The sequence below is a fragment of the Marmota marmota genome, unplaced genomic scaffold (genome assembly GCF_001458135.2).
Source record: "Marmota marmota marmota unplaced genomic scaffold, marMar, whole genome shotgun sequence".
NCBI lineage: Eukaryota > Metazoa > Chordata > Mammalia > Rodentia > Sciuridae > Marmota > Marmota marmota.
The window spans coordinates 6,069,821-6,074,684 of NW_026000048.1; the positions used below are offsets into that span (position 1 = coordinate 6,069,821).

General features: G+C 41.0%; 1 pseudogene; it reads right to left on the reverse strand.

Moving 5' to 3' along the window:
- Window positions 1-1,916: 1,916 nt before the first annotated feature.
- Window positions 1,917-2,290, reverse strand: LOC107150318 (annotated as a pseudogene).
- Window positions 2,291-4,864: the final 2,574 nt, after the last annotated feature.

Sequence of the window (4,864 nt, forward strand, 5' to 3'; positions counted from 1 at the left end):
CTGAAACTACATATCCAGTGGTCACTCAGTATCCATGGGGGTTTTGTTCCTGAACTCCATGTGGGCACCAAAATCTGCAGGTGCTTAAGTCCCTTATGTAAAATGACATGGCTTCTGCATGTAACTTATGCATATGCTTCCCTACACGTTAAGTCATCTACAAATGACTTATACTACCTAATAACTGGCAAATGCTATGTAAATAGGTGTTGTGCTTCATTGTTTAGGGAATGGAGATAAGCAAAAACAAAAAACAAACAAACAAAAAACTATGTTTAGGCCAGACACAATTTTTTTCCAAGTATCTTTGATCCACGATTGATTGAATTCATGGATACAGAGTCCACAATATAGAGGATTGACTTTGTATCAGAACTGCTGCCCTCAGCAAGTTTGCGACTGAAATGGGAAGATACTTGGGTGGTATTGCTCCTTCCAACAGGCCTCTTGTCATCCTTTCTACTCTATCATAGCACTTGCCACACTGTCTTGTAATACACTATTCAAGTACTTCTTTTTTTTCCTTGCTTATAATCTTTTGAGGGGGTATTTAGAACTTCTTTGAGAATATGATGAAATCTTTGGTTTCTTCTCTTTGAAGAAACATGCACATAAACATGTACATAGTCTATAGAAAGTTTCAGAAGTGTCATGGGCACTCTGAACTTTGAGAGTCCCAGGATCTCAGGCTAAAGGTGCCAAATTGTTGGCTTCTAGAGGACCAGCCTATGCTGAATCTATCACCTAACACAGTGAATAACACATGGGGAAGTCTAACACCATGCGTTAAAAAGCATGCACATAAAAATATAACTAGAATATATTTCAGCAATTTCAATTTTTTTTGTGAGCAGATATAAAAGTTTTATTTCAAACCTAGTTGAAGGAAGCAATTTCCAATAAATTCACTTCAAAGATTTTTTTCCTAGTAGAGATTTTTCAGGAAGAAATGATATCTAGATAACATTGATAGATTAGTTTAAAAAAGAAACATTTGGTTAAAGCTAACTAAGTCCCTCACAGGACAGATGGTCAACAGCGCAAGGTGAGTCTCAGTTTATCAGGAAATTGCTCAATTCAGTTAACAGAAATGCTTGGTACTTCCCAGAAGAAACAGCTCATCACATCAGATACCAAATTTCTGACCTAGACTGACTTGTGTTGGGTTAGAGGTGAGTTTCTTTCTAACAGTAAAAGGTGGCCCTAAGGATCATGATAAGAAGAACAGTAGAATTTTAAGAAGGGAAAAGTTACTGAACTGATATCATTAGGAAAGACCTAAGTGCTGTTCTTGAAGGATGGATGTAGCCTTGGTAAGTGGATCTTGAGATAGCGAACGTGGTCTACAGTCAACCGGACGTAGAATTAGGTAGACAGCAGAAGCTAAGGCTAGAAATGTCAGTTTGATTCAGAGGTGAGTGGATCTGGAAGGATAGAGTAAGTTTGGGTTTTATCCACTGAAGATGTCTGAACAGAGTCAGACATAATCCAGGTGATGCCATAATTAGCCTGAGCTGGTGTGGTGTGCAGTGAGGCAGAGGAAATATGTAGGGAAGATAGAGACACAAAGATGATAAGATATTCTCCAGGCAAAAAATAAAAGCAGCCGAATGAGGTGATGCAAATCAGAATGACTTGGAGGCTTGCTGTTGGAATATCTTGCAAAGGCAAAATGTAGTTTTTAATACCTGAATGCGGGGACAAGAGGTAGAGAATGGAAGTTGTGAGCTTTGATGGAGGTAAGGTTCACTGACTTGAGTTAATCAAATGAATTGGTTAAATCCAGGTGCAGGAGGCTGACATTAGGTGAGTGGCAGAAAGGTAATACCTTCTATGGTTGTTCTCTCATCCCCACTTTATGGAAAAGTTCTCCCCCTACCACCAAGGGATTTTATTTGTATGTATGTTTTACATCCCTAGAAAAAGAATCCCAGGAATTTCCCTCCTGTGTGTTTTAGTCTTACTTCTTCGTGGCCCATTGAGGTTGTCAATGCAATGAACCAAACTGACAGGATGGGAGCAGATTATGCTGCCACTTTTCCAAGTCTTGGAGCTTCACCTCAAATCTGGACTGCTCACTCCACACTTGTTTAACCTGTCTGCAAAGCTCATGACAATTTTCCCAGCTCTGTGATCATCAGTGATTTCAAATTCGCCAGCTTAACCATGCTTCATCATCCCAGTTAGAAACTGGACAATGACGTTGGAGCATGGCCTGGTAATGACCTGGTGTTTGTCTCTGTTTTTAGCATTATGGATGCTCTTTGAGAGCATCAGCCAGAGTGTTCATGTGCACCCTTCTTGCAGCACAGAAAGAAGGTAGGAAAAGATGTGGAATGGCTCTTGCAGAAGGAAGCTCTGCTTCTGGAGTTTATCCAGACTATCCTTACCCTAAACTTTGATTTCTCAAACTTTCCCCGCGCCACACTACTAAAGAATTCACTTGCAACAGAAACACTTTCTGCCTATCAGGGTTAAGACGGGGGAGGGGAATGGAAAGAATAAGAAGGTAATGGCGAGGTGCTGAGAAATCAATTATATTCTTTCTTTTCCCTTCACTCATGCTCATGGCTTGTCTTTCAACAATGCCTGCTATCCCAAATTTCTGACCCTGAGAAAGGAAGATAAAAGAAATGGGTCCTGAAGGATTAAGTGCAGAAATCAAAACAGGAGGGAAAGGATGGGGTAAGGATGAAAGAAGCGAGCTCAGAGAACAACAGTGGGTTGTTCTCGTGATGGGCACCAGAGTTTGCTTTCTCTGTGAGCTAGAGATAGGAGGGCAGCACGTTTAGTCTGGGACTCCAGGATCTCTCTCTTTGCCTGACTGCTGCTGCTTCCTTGATGGTTTCATTGTTTATTAGCATCTTCACCAGGAACTCCAAGGCAAGAAAAAGCTGAAACTCAGATCAAAGAATTTCAATTCTGTCAAGTAGTCCATCAATAAATATTGACTGAACACCTGCAATTAAACAAAGCATTCTGCTGGGATCTGGGGAGAATTCCAAGAAACTTGAGTCCTGGTCCATGCTCCGAGGATGCTCAGAATCTACTCAAAGAGAAAAGGCTATGGGCCTTGAAAAGGGAATGAACCACTCATTTCTGCAGGGCAGCTCCTCTACCTGGTCAGGCTGCCCTGTGTTACCCAACTGGCACCACACGCAAGCAGCCGCACTCTCCTTTCTCTAGAAGAGCCATGTGCTGAGCTGTGTGGTTTCAGAGCCAAAATTGAGAGAGGAGAGAACCCTTTGGATAATAATGAAGTTTTGCTTTCTTGAAGGGTGGCAGTGAGATGACATAGGTGGTTGTAAAAAGTATATTGTTTACATATTTGATAACTCTTGTTAGGGTTTTTTAAGAGTTGGTTTTACCAGCTAATGGCGTTCCAAGCCTTTCTGTCCTTTATCTCTTAGATATGGACCTGAAATGTACCCATGATTTACTTTTTTCATAGTTCATGGGCTCTCAGTCACATCATTTAATATTATTCAATGCAATAAATACTAATCGAGGAGGGAACCAGGTTCTCTTCTAGGGTCTGAAAGATGCAAAACCAAAGGGATTCTTGCTCTCAAAAAGCCAACAATGTAACAGAGGTGGTTGGGGAATAGAGAAATAAAAGCCTCCTATTAATTTCAAGTGCAACTGAAAATTTAGTGATACCAAGAGGAGCAAATAAAGAGGAGTAATGCAAGAGGACTTGTAGCATGTGGGCTTCTGATTCTTAGTTGCTGGGTGGCTGGACAATTGTCACCATGATTGCTACGTCCATTGTTGACAGGCTGTGAGAACATGTCATGTTCTCCCCAGTTAGCACTATACAAACAGTTTTCTTTCTCTCAAACTGTGTTGAGAGAACAGGGCTGCTAATTCTGTGAAATGTACAGGTGCATCCTGTTATTGTGGCACTGGGTTGAATTTCTCACTTTGTAATTTCCACCAGATTTTACTAGACAGGGCGCAGGGGTCCTGTGGAAAACCAAAATCCACTATGAATCAAATAACCCTCCTCCACTCAAATGTCTGGTTCCCAAGGAGGACTTGTGAATTGCTCCACCAGTAAAATACTAGGCAAGAACAGTTGGTTTTTATGAATCATAGACTGAATCCTCTGTCCCTAACAATTGAAAGTTGACTTTGCTATCATTTGGTAACTATGGTACCTGTCAGATCCCTGTCCCCGCTTTCTACTTGAGTACACCCTGTGTTTGCTACATGAATATCAGCCACATCTCCCTCACCTCTTCTGTCGGATTCTCCATCAGGGATGGATAATAATGAAGTTTATTTCTTAAGCCAGCACTGATCAATTACTAATGGCTACTTGATGAAGATTCTGAGGCTCTGTATCAGCTTAGTGGACTGTGGTATTCAGAGGGAGGTGAAATCGTATTTGTGTCACTTAGCTTTCAAACCAGCTTTGCTGACTCAAATGAACCTTCTTATTTTCCTTCATTCTGTATTTCTTCCATTCTTTTTCTAAAACTTAAGAGTCTTAGGAGTGTTCGTAATAACTTTGACATTAAGCCCAATTTCCTAAACCTGCTATTTAAGATTCTTCATGATCTTCCCTAGTCTTCCTTTTTCTCCTTCTTGATGTCTTTGCTACAAAACAAAATTAAACTCTTCATTACTCCCCCTACATAGGCTCCTCCTCTTTTTGTGTGTCTGTGGAATCCACAAACCCACAGTTCAATCTCTCTTAAGGTCATACTCAAAGTCTACCTCCTGAAAAAGGTCTCATCTTCCATCTGAAGGCACTCTTCTCTGAGCTGTTCCCTTATCCACATCTCATAAATGTTGAAAACAATCACTATTGTGGGTAAAGCACTTGCTATGTGGCAGGTACCATGCCCAGCTGATCAGG